The sequence below is a fragment of the Sipha flava genome, unplaced genomic scaffold (assembly GCF_003268045.1).
Source record: "Sipha flava isolate LNK unplaced genomic scaffold, YSA_version1 203_pilon_pilon, whole genome shotgun sequence".
Taxonomy (NCBI): Eukaryota; Metazoa; Arthropoda; class Insecta; order Hemiptera; family Aphididae; genus Sipha; species Sipha flava.
Genome location: NW_020272799.1, coordinates 246,952 through 260,119, shown reverse-complemented (window position 1 = coordinate 260,119; position 13,168 = coordinate 246,952). Strand labels below are relative to the sequence as shown.

The following is a 13,168-nucleotide window of genomic DNA, read 5'->3' as shown; positions in this document are numbered from 1 at the left end:
GAATAATCACTACGTTATAATACGCACACAAGGATTAATGATATGCAAAACAATCGTAATTCGAAACTATTAATACGATATTATTATTATTATAAATGGTATATAATAATTATTTTTTGTATTTTCGTTTCCCGCGGACTGCGGAACATTTTAAAAATCACGAAAAACCTGTAAAAAAAAACATGTAGGCACACCTAAAATGGCTCTAAGCGCATTATAATGATTTTCTCATTGCACACGTAACACACACACACATGCGCGCGCTCGTACGGCTATATCGTATTGCGTTTTGCAGCGACGTCGTGGGCGCAACCATTGGAGGGGGGGTTGTACTAATAGTTCTGTATGGCTCTAAAATCCGTCACAAATTATCGTCATGTTTGATTATCGTTATTACATTACAATCTGGACGGTTGCCGTAACACACGCACACACACACAAACACCGTGCATTTCATAACGGCTATCCGGTATCCGACACGTTGAAAATCGTCGAGTTTTCCGAACAACGCGTTATGGCTGATGTCTACATCGTACGAATTACGATTTGTTTTCACGAAAATTTCTTTTATTTATTTAATTTTTTTATTTCGTTTCTACCAACAACGCTACGGTTGAACTTGATTATTGTTCCGTGGACACGTGCGCGCTCGCGTTTCCGTCCGTTACGTTTATTTATCGTAAACGCACACACACACATTTGTCCAACTGAGCTGTGCTTCGACTCGGTACGAGATAAATAAATACAAATATGTTTTAGATTTACCTCGACGGTTGTACGTTGATCAATACGTTCGTATATTTTTCGTACAAATTTAACATTGATTACCATTCGCGTTTCTGGAACTCGTCGAAACGGATTTCAATTATTGTTACGACGCGTCCAGGCACGCGTATGTAATAATTATAAACGCGAACGCGTTTTTTCTCCTTTCGGTTCGCGTATTACGTGTCGATTACCGATAAGAGGTTAACGTCAGCGGTGAGATGGGCTTTTATAAACTTGTACTATGTATTTGTCCCATATTTATTGTCGTGGTTTCCTTCTTGGCCAACAAAGATAATTATTATTATTGTTATATACCGTTCGCGGCCGTCGCTCTCGTTTTCTTTGCGCGCCGAGCAATGCCAGCCTCTCGAAAAAACGTTGCGCGCGTAACGATATAATTTTTTATCAACAGCGGGAACGGTGCACGCGGCGAACCGATTCGGCGCGTTATCCGGGTTTTTATCGGTCAACTGAAACACGCGGTCATTTCGCGTCCCGACGATGTTGCGATATTATTTGATATACTCGCCGTGCTCAGCAGAGAGACCTTTGTCGGGTCTCCTGACGTAGGACGTCGATTTCTATCGTGCACCGCGCTTGTACGCAAATCGACGTGTTGTGCGCGCCGCTGTGTTCGACTGCACAAATGTAGTATTGCATCCGTAGACGTTTTTGGCAAACCGCATGGTTAGAAAATCCAATTCGAGCGTAATGATATGCGTGTTATCAATTACAATCTGATCAGATATGTTTCGATCTGCGTCAGATCGAACGCCCTTACGCGCACTATGGCTAGTAATGGTACGTACGTTGCAACATCGTGTTATTAGACAATAATTACATGTTATTCCAACCAGAACACAATCATTGTGTTTTGTTTCATCTGGGATTATTATAATGTATCGTTATCATACCCACGGTAATAAGTAAAAAAATGATTACTATAATACGTTCGGCTTGTACACATATGCGATTATAAAAGTGTTTGTAACGAATCTGCTGCTACGCCGAGCGCATTTTCTTGTAGCATTGGTGTTCGTCAAAACGTTTATTAGTTTTCAAGGGTACGTATATTTGGCTTATTTAATTTGTACGTCATAGATTTTTAAAAATAAATAGGCGTTTTCGCAATCAAAAATGTAGAAAAAAATTTACATTCAGTTTTATCAATGCATTTCCCTTATCTGATCTGCATTACGAATTTATAGAAATAGCGATAGTTATCAATTAAATATTTACGTAACAGTACCTATGCTAGTGCTGGTCGTCGTGAACATGTGTGTACAGTAGAACGTATGCTATATACTCGTATTACGAATAATATTCTTCCTAAGTTGTATTATTTTGTGGGGAATCCAAAACGAAATACGATAAGATCACGGAGAAAGGTGTCTAGATAATACTGTTATCATTGGTACTGTCCGTGAAATAGATGTATAAAAATGCTGTATCGAACGAAAAAACTTATCATGAATTATTTTCTAATTTATAAATTCGTACAGGTTCAACGAACGAAATCGAGATTTATCAAACGTTAATGTATTCGTCCGACTCGAATTCAAGTGCTAGAGACGCGGTTGTAGACACATACTACAAATATAAACGTGTCGTTGTGTGAAGGTCAATTTTTTTGTTTATTGAAACGATCGGGAAATTTTTTATTATTGTGTAAAATAATGTCTACGTCAGACAGTGTAATCGCGGGTTTGCGAAAAATATTTGTGTGTCAACAAATCGTAATCATTATTCATTCATAACAAACCGCAGGGTTATTATATTATCCGAGGCTCTTCGTAGTATTATTGTCAACCGTCCGAGAATGATACTCGTTTGTATTGTATTATTTTTGAAAAATATTGTCTTGAGGCCGGATAGGTATTTAAATGTCATATATATGTTTACATCGTCTCGACATAATTGAGACGTCGTCAAGTCTCGTAATGTCATACCACAATATTTACAATGTACGTGTATGCCTACTGCACGAAATAGGAAGTAAACCAAATAATTCCGGTCATAACGTATTAGATATGTAAATTTACTAGAAAATTATTTAAATGTACTCGAAATTGTACCAAAACAATTTAGAAATTAAATGACAATGCTAGTTACAAGGTTTATTTAAATAATAAATAATACGACAAAAAAATTATTAATTGTCTATTTTTTTAGCCTTCTCTTTTATATTCTTAGATCTCAAAATTAATTGTTATATTTCTGATTTTTTTTTTTATCGTATTTACTTGTTTAGTGATTTATTTTATGTAAGTTAATTGCCCCCAATACATTTAATTGATTTTAGTACAAAAATGCACCATTAAAATATTATGTATACTTAATAATGCAAATACATACTAATATTCCACATTGTTATAATAATTTTTTTTATTCCGATTTGGTCATTGTCTGGAAATGAGTTATTGTTAGTTTTCTGTCGGTTATAGTCGGAAGTTTGTATCACGTACTGCAGAATGGTGCTCTGACGATGATTTACTTGGAAACTATATAGTAACGTCATCGCACTTTACTTTTTATTTTCTTTTAGCGGCATTAATAGGATAAAATCATGTATTTTTTGTTTAAAAAAAAAAAATACTACTTGAAAACTAATCATGTATATTGTTAAAGAATTATATCAAAATATATTATTACATAATAATATTGAAAATATATATGTTAACCTTCAATGGGATTGTGACAATTATAATTTCTCAAAAATTGCTGGACGATATATTATTATTGTATAATATATTGTAAATTATATTATTGATAAATGTCTTTTTTTTTTTTTTTAATTTGAATTTGTTGATTATAGAGCCATTAACTTAATGGTAATTTATATTCTAGTAAAATAACCCTGTAATTTATCCTTTGATGTATTATCCAATTCACCTGATCATTTAAATCCAAATATCCAAATAAGGTGATAATAGTTTTGTAGAAATTTGTTTTAATTTCATTTCAAGAAAATAATATATGTTCGATCATTAAAAGTACAGAAACATTAAATTTTATATACATTTAATTTCGTGTCCGTTTGCCGATTACTACTCGTTAAATAGGAATTACTTATTTCCTCGTTAATAGTTTATGTATATTATTAGTATTCGAAATACTATAATTCGAATACATTATATTTAAATCGAGACTTTAATACATCATCACATTTGGCATTATCGTTTCGAAAATTGAGGAAGTAATGATTTTAAAATATTGTTTTGTAATGATTCGTAGAAATTAACTGAATGAAATACAACATTAAGATACGCAAAGGATGTTTTAAATATCCTTAGGTACACGTCCATATTTTAATTTCTTAATAATACAGCTGTACGCAGATATAATAAATTACACACCTGTGTTTTGTTTTCAACATTTTATTATTTAATGTGTACGTACTCAAATGTAAGTACTATATACGTAAAGTATATATTGATTTTGAAAACGATATATTGTTCAACGCTCTCATAAATTATATTTTGAATATCCTAAAGAGTTCAAAACGCGTTATAATCAAACTATTGCTTTTATCCTCAGAGTGCATTAACGCAACTTGCATTTAGTATATTTATTGGAATAAATATAATTGTTATCAGATAATAACTGATTTTACTTGTTTAATATTTATTTGTTAAGGATCAAAAGTTCGAACAATAATATGAACATATAAAATTAATTTTGCTTACTCAGATGAACCGTATAAGTAATACATCGCACCTCGTTCATAATTCTGTGAGATTATTATAATCTATTACATATTTATTTCGTGAAAAAAACAAGAGCGAATCTTCATATCTCGTTAATATCTTAAATTATTATTGTTCTTGTATGCAACTCAATGCCATTTTTATGGAAAACATTTTACGACTGCTTGCAATTATATTATATTCACTTAGATAACCAATCTTATATCTTAATTAATCCTGAAGCTATAGTGTTCGTTTGTACCATTCATTGTATTAATTTCAAATCATTTATTTATACAATTAAATCGATGTTCTATCAGTTGACCTCGATATATTATGACTGCCTGGATGTAATTAAAGAGTTTTAAAAAATTTAAGATGATATTTAGATACCAAGGACTAAAAATAATTGGAAGTAATATAAAATACATTCAAAATACTATGGATGATTGTTCTGCGTATAAATATACGGTATTTTCAATTATCGTCTGGCATAAGTTAATAATAAGTATCAACTGTAAAATATTCATTTTCAGTTAAAGTGGCTGGACCTCAACAATAAATTTACATTTTTTTTTGTTTTTTGTTTTTTCAATAAAAATCGGAAATTTATTACAGTTAATTGTTATCGTTATACTTCGTAGATTTACTTAAAGAATCTATGGTGTACAAACAAACTACTTTTTTTTTTACGTTAGCTGCTATCTGGAATTCAACTGTTTTATCGCGTATTTAAATAGCAATCGTTATAAAATTGTCAAATTCTTTCAAAGTTACAATTTTATTTCAATACATGAATATATTATGATCGTTATATTGTCTTGTTACGTGTTCAATATATAATCTAAACGATAAATTATGTATTTACTGTACATACATTGAAAAATAAACATTTTTCATTGCTATCATATGTTGTAAATGCGTTTGGTTATTATACCACGTAATTGCATTTATATGAATTAAAGACATTATATTTTGCATTTTGCATTTTGCAAAGCATGCTAATAGGTCAAGAAAGAATGTTATACAATATGTAAATATATATTTACTATCTTATATAATTTAATGTTTACGATTATAAAATTTATACGTTTTTTTTTATGTAATGTGCAAACAATTGAAAATAATACTCATCGTTATTTTATAAAATATTTATATCCCTATGTAATATAATATATAAATCTTAAATAGGCAGAGTAAAAGGTATTTTGACCTATTTTGAAATTGTATTATTTTATGCTATAATAAAATATTTTATTGTATCAATAGTGGACAAAAAGGCAGTAACTAAAATAATTTTTATAATATTTGCTATAGAACAGTTTAGGATTTACATTTAAAGCGTATTAATGAATTATTGTTTAACGGTACAATAATACTTCTAAAAGATTGAAATTCTTTAATCACATTTTTTTTTTTTTTTATCGTAGTTTAAATATTATTCCACGAGTGATAAATAATAACAGAGATATCGAGTGAAAATAGGATAATCATTTTGCAATTTATAAAAATACCAAAATAATTCAAGTGGTTTTAAACTAATTTAAGTCCACCGTCATTATTTTAAAAATGAATTGTTTTCAGTAACTATTTAAAGAAAGCTTAGTAACCATTGTATTCACGAATGTTTTTAAATTGCCTATATGAGGTGCCTTTATATTACTTCATAATTATAAATAATACTTTAGTCATAATCTCGACAAACATATTATGTAGAAAAAATAATAATTGTGGTTCAAATACTTTTTTTTTATAGACACGTGATATTGACGAATTTATAAAATAATATAAAAATTTTTTTTTGTTTTTGCACATTTAATATTTAATTTAAGTAAAGCTGATAAAATTAATGGACCGAAAATAAATATTATTTTATATGTATACTTTATAAATATACTTTTAAATTTATAAAAATTAAAAAAAAAAAAATTACATAAATGTTGTACACAGTAGGTAAGTGTTTAGAGTTTTTAACGCTGCCGTTAATCTACTAAGCGTATTTTCACTCACTTTTTTTGCAACAGATGACCACTTCGTTATCATCATATTTTCGGCATGGGTCTCACATTATAAACAATTATATACGGTTTCGATGATAAATAATTTCTAATCCAAAACGAAAATCGCACTCGTAAAAAACGTAACAAAAAAAAAAAAAAAAACCCCAGTTAAATAAAAATAAAACAATACGTAATAATTAAAAAAAAAATTAAAAATACGCGTTTGATTTTTGTGAATAACAAATTTTGGATTCGTGTAAATTTATAAAATGAAACAGATTTTTATTAAAACGTTCTACTCGTGCAGCAATTTCGGACTAGACGATATTTGTAAATTATCGCTAGCTGTATTGACTGCCTAACCGGCGTCGGGTAAACTGACTTAATTCGTGATAACGCGATATGTAATACATAATAGTAAACAAAATGTGACTTAGCAGTGAGAGGAGGTGGGTACGTTTCCATGCCGTTCCCACTCTCCGTTGCGACCGTATAATATCGCATCATTCTTGTTACAGTGGCTCGTGAGAAACATAAACACACGTAGAAAAAAAACGGCGCACGCTCACGCACACACACACACACACTCATACGGCACGTTGCATTACATGACACACGGTCCTTTCTCTCTCGTCTGGATGGCACATTTTCCATCCCTGTAAATAGGCTAAGCGTATACACGTGAGGTGAGCCTGGATCACCAGGAACGGCACTTTAGTCGATAAAACGCAAAATATGTGCACGTAGGTTACGGGCGTAAAAGCGAAGACGACCATCCTACGGGGTTAAAAATTGTAATATCGCAGTTGTTCAGACGTGAATATCGAACGCGCGGAGAAAAATTCGTTAGCTAACAACCCGAGTACAATACATAATATGATAAATTGAATAACAATTTTTACTTTATTTTCGGTGGTCAACATTTTGTCTACAGAATCTATTACATAAACTATTGTTGCCTTGTTCAAGTGTACGAATATTTTATTTATAGTACTGATTTTTTTTTTTTTTTTTTTTTACATAATCAACATGACATTTTTTACAAATATTGCCAATATACAACATATCACAGTTTATTTAATCAAGAAAATAAATAATTTATTGTCTCCTTTATCATATTTGTATGAAAACTGTATCGTATTCAACAGGTTTTGTTAAGAAAAAAAATTGAATTAGTTGAAAAATGTATACCATTATTATTTCATAAGATTACTTTTTAAGAAAACTATTATTGATTATACATCATTGAATTTTCTTAATTTATTCATGTTACAAATGCATTGTAATTTATATATATACATATATATTAGGTATGTAAATTCTTTGTAATAATGTAATATGTTTTTGTTCTCTAAATATTACATATAAAGGTAAGCAATTGAAGTTAAAAATAATTGTATTTTCAGACGAAAACATTATGCTATATACATAATGTAATATTTTGTTTACAAAATTTATAAATTATGATAAATTGATTGACGATTTCCGTATTTGCAGTGGGCAGCGTACTTTAAGTTAATAGGAACACATCATTTAATGGTACTCGTATTTCGCGACAAGGAAGCCTATTTGTTATACTCGAGCACACGGCAAAGCTTCATACTCTACATAATTAACTTCAAATTATAGTTAATAATCATATAGTTATATATATATAAGAAAAATTTAATTTAATTAAAAATTTTTAATATTATATTTTCGAATGTAATATACTAAATTAAATGACAATAAATTATCTGTTGTTAAGAAAAACGCAAAATCACAGTAAAATATAGTTATATTTTAGTAGGCATTCATGTTATTTTTTTAACCTATACGTATTATTCAAGGTTCTTAATTTTATGGTTAAATATACGTAGTAATAATGACTAGAAGTATAGCAGTAATTCGTATTTTTTTTTTTTTAAGTTACGTAGATAGCTGACCGTTCAATTAAAATTGATAATGAATGATCAAGTGATAAAGTAATCATAAAATATTATACACATGCAAGTTATGAAATTTTAAATGGAATAATACGACGAAAAATATATAACTTTTTCTACAGTAAATTAATCAATTCCATATGTGTATTTTTATAATTTTCTGAAAGATTTAATGTAAATACAATAACGATAATATACGAATATAAAATATTTAAACTTTTATATGGAATTTGTAGATTTGACGATAGATACCTGTTTTTTTATCTTTCAAAATATGACTAATTTTTTTAAATATAAATCAAGAAGTTGATGTTGGATTACTGAACATATTATAATGGGTTAAAGATGTTATTACCGGAAATTAAATAATTTTTTATTCTTGTGCAAATTAAATTATACACTTTTACTTATACTACGCTTTATTTAACTTGATACTTTTATAAAATATTAACTAAATTAAATAATGAGTTTCCGTTTTAAATGATAAATGAGCATAATATGCATGCATTACATATTATTGGATCACATCTTGTGGTATAATACTTAGTACTACTATAGTAATTAGTGATGGGAATTCAAAAATTCGGATTTCGGAAATTCAAATCTAAAATTCGGATTTACGGATTTCAATATTCAAATTTTGGGTTTAACATATTAGATTTGAAGTGTGATAAGTTGAAACCAAACATTTTTTATGTTGATTTGTTTCAAATAAGGCCAAAGAAAATTACTGAGTTCAGTAGGTATTCTTGTATGGTTACAACAAGACTTGTTATACTTCAAGAAAAATAATACCTCTGCTGCGTAAGAAGTTCCTGGACAGACTAATCTCGTTGCATGGCCAAAGCTACACCTACACCTACCTCAATCTTATGACTTGACGCCGTGTGATTTTTTTCTTATAGGGATACACTAAGTCACGATTTTACCAGAACAAAGTTCGAAATGTCTTGGAACTTGAGCAAGAAATTCGTCGTGTCCTCAACGAACTTTATGGAACAATGTATAATCTAGTGATGGTAAATTTTTATAGAAAGAATAATTGCCTGTACCTCGTAGGGCTAGTTGGAAGGGTCATATGCCCGATATTGTTTTTCACTATTAAACTTAAACTTCTCCTGAAGAGAATATATAACATATATGTTATGTTTTTTTAAAAAAAAATAAATTTAACTTGTAGCTGGTTTAAATCCTGAGTTATTTTTAAAACACCCTATAATCGTCGTTTAAAATCATAAAATATTATAACATCAACGATATTTTGTTTTTACATTTAACGACATTTTATATTTATTTTATACATATATAAGTTTGGAAACGTTTAATCGATTAATGTTTAAGGTGTTTTGAAACGTTTGTACTAGTGATGGTTCGAACTGTTCGAATCTCGAATCGAACCGAACCCAACCGAACCCCTGATGTTCGGTTCGGTTCGAAATTCGAACTCGGCATGAAAAAAAATCAAACCGAACTATCGAGCATCTTTTACTGTTCGAAAATCGAACTTAAAAATATTTGTCGAACCAGACTTACTGGTCACAATAGTCCAAAAACCAAATATTTGTACAATTCTTCAAAAGTTATTTTTAAAAAATAAAAATTGATAATGATTATTTAGAAATAATTAGACTATTGGCGATAAAAAGTGATAATCTGTAAAGGGCACGTTATGCATTATTTATAATTAAAGCTTGGATGTTAATGACCCAAATTTCATTAAAATATGCATTTAATAATTTCAAAATATGCAAATATATGCCTTCAAATATAACAAATATACCTATTTTTCATTGAAAATATGCAAACAAAATAAACACAAAAAATGGGTTATTATTAATTCAAAATAAATAAAATATAAAAAATGCATGATAGAAATAAATTACTATAAATATATATTCGGATTTGCTACCTGCACAGGTTTACTGGAACATAACCTTTGCGGATAACGAGGGATTACTGTACTGTTATACTTACCTTTACCTATAATATTAATCTATTAACGATAGGCGATAAGATAATGGTCGTCGACAGGCGATTCCGACTTTCATGTATACACATAATGATATAAATATATGAGTTTTTAATCATGTAAAGTGTTATGTTTATATTATATTTAAAATATTATAAATATGCCAATAAATCTATAAATTATCAATATATGTATTTGTATGCTCACAAATGTCAAATATGCAAAAAAAGTTTGCATATTTGTAATATAGACTTCATGAATCAAATTTGTATCTCACTCCGGTGTAATTCTGTCTGCGCAAAAAAGTCATAAACATCCGAGCTCCATTTTTAATAATAATGTTATTTTTCCAGTCGCATGTTATACATCCACCCTCCGCCAACCAAAACATTAATAAGTTGTTTATCGCCAATAGAGGCAGTGTATCTACATTCATAAATTAGCTATTTTTGTTTTTATCATATTTATTGTAGAGATTAAAATCTATTTTGGATAAATCCATGGTAATATTCCGATACCGCGGCTGTGCTGTTAATAAAAACATGTTTACAACTTACGTCTTACATTATAAATTCTACTAATCATTCTATATTTGTGAATTATAGTTATTATTACTATTTTTTATATATTATTAAAATGTACTGATTGTATTGTCATATTACACTCAATACTCAATGAATATTTTATAAGCTACAAAATAACACGAGAGAGCACATTACTGGTTTTGAAAAATTATAATAATAATAAGAAATTATCTAAAATTTAAATGTATTGTAAATAATATAATTATTTAGACTTAAAAGTTAAAATGTAGAATAGGTAATACGAAAACTTAAAATACAACAGTGATTAATAATTATGGTTGTTTTAATTTGTAGGTAAGTACAATTTACATGATAAAAAGTATTGAGTTCGAGTTTGACTTCGTTTTAAAATCATAATAGGTTCGGTTCGGTTCGGTTCGGTTCGGTAGAAAATATGAAGGTCGGTTCAGTTCGAGTTCGAAAAAATAATCTAAGTTCGGTTCAAGTTCAATTCGATTTTAAAAATCAGTGTTCGACCCATCACTAGTTTGTATACATGTTTTGTTAATTATTTTACTTATTTTTAATTGTATCACATTTACAAGTTTCGATCGTTTTTATGAAATTCAATGTAATACCAAAATGTTCAAACACCGGCAAAAAGTTGCTATATCAAGTACAAAAATCGAAAACAAAATATAATTAATATAAATAATGTTACAATATATTATTAATATTAAGTATGTCTATACTAATAACATTTCGAAATAGTATATTTCGTTAATTAACAAAATACCAACATTGAAGACATGTGATGTGTCTTTCAAATTAAAGCCAAAAAAATAAAATATACGTTACCCTAAATTAACAATATTATAGGTGATTATCGCAAGAATCACGATGACCCAACAAAACAAGAATTTATTAGCAATAGTTCTATGTATTATACGGAGTGTAGATATTTTTGCGTGGTGTGCAGTTATAGGGAAAAAAAACAATTACATTCTATGTATTAGGTGTATAATAGCGTTATCTACCGAGGAAAATTCATTATAACCCATATATATTTGTTATTAATGTGTTAAAGAATAATAAAATTTCTTCACATAAGGTCGTAGAATAACTTAACCTTTGTCCTAAATTTAATTGATCTTACCAAAAGAAAACATCGAAATATACACAATTTAATTTCGTTAATATTATTACGGTTATTATTTATTTTATAGTTAATTATTTTTTTTTATTTTTAAATCGTTTGCACGTGTATTATGAAATATAGTGCGAACTTTGTCGTCAACGTTAAGGATTGCTTGAACAATTCTAATGAACTTTTATGTTTTGATCTCCGCTTATTTATCGATATGATACGTAACTATTAGCGAAACAAATGAAAAAATATCGATTAATCGAACAGGATAACAATTAAACCTTCCTTTGTGCCTTAGGGTTACCGAGTAACTATACTATCAAACATTCGTCATTTGGCACTGAGCGCACAAGGTTCCTTACATCGTTTCGTAACCCTTCAAATATGATGACTTAGCCACTATTTTTGATTATAACTACCGTGCATTATTTATGGTCCGTTCAATGCGTTAATCACAACATTAATCGCGATATTGCGATTCGGGTGCTCGGGTGTAGTACAATATTCAAGCCACTCCTGCGTTTGAATGACCCTTTTTTTTTCGTATATAACAAAAAGCGAAAGCGTATCCGTTTTTTTTTTTTTTTTATACTTTGTTTTTATTCCTCCATATACATATTCTATTCTCTGTTCGTAGAAAAACTGGTCTGATGCAACCTCACGCCACCATTCGGAATCCTTCCTAGTCGGTCAGACGAGCAAATTACACTACAGCTTCACTTTTAAAGCCCCGGGACATGCGGCGTTGCGCAACTAAGTAGGTCTCTTCAGGAAAACCGGTTGCCCGTTACGGGGAAGAGCAGCGCACTCGGTCAGACGCGCGTGGTCTGTAGTTATCAATAAAACAACAACGAACGAAAAATAATGATAATTTGATTTTTTTTTCTTTTTTAATGTCCGCATTACTCGCAAGTTCTATCGTCGTACTGTACATGCATATCGAGTTCAAACAGGTTACATCGTTACCTGCCGCTTCCCTGTACTCGTCAGGTGCACCCTATTACGTCACGTGTGTAGAGGTCCTTGATCTTTGTTGCAGTTATCGTAAGAACTAAGAATCGTTGCTATATATATCTCGAATATTTGAGCACATAATCCGTGAGTGTGTGTGTGTGTGTGTGTGTGTGTGTGTGTGTGTGTGTGTGTGTG

The 13,168-nt window shown here is 29.5% G+C and overlaps 1 protein-coding gene across 2 annotated transcripts in view; it reads right to left on the bottom strand.

Annotated features, from left to right (window-relative positions):
• Nucleotides 1–13,168, bottom strand: part of LOC112682417 (scavenger receptor class B member 1) — a 49,365-nt gene that overhangs the window by 25,945 nt on the left and 10,252 nt on the right. The window contains exon 1 of one of the 2 annotated variants that reach the window (XM_025553014.1): nucleotides 6,465–6,844. The exons of the other annotated variant lie outside the window; for it this stretch is intronic. The gene's annotated coding sequence lies outside the window, so the exon portion shown is untranslated. Of the gene's footprint in view, nucleotides 1–6,464; nucleotides 6,845–13,168 lie in introns of those variants that run through there. 2 annotated transcript variants of the gene reach the window in all.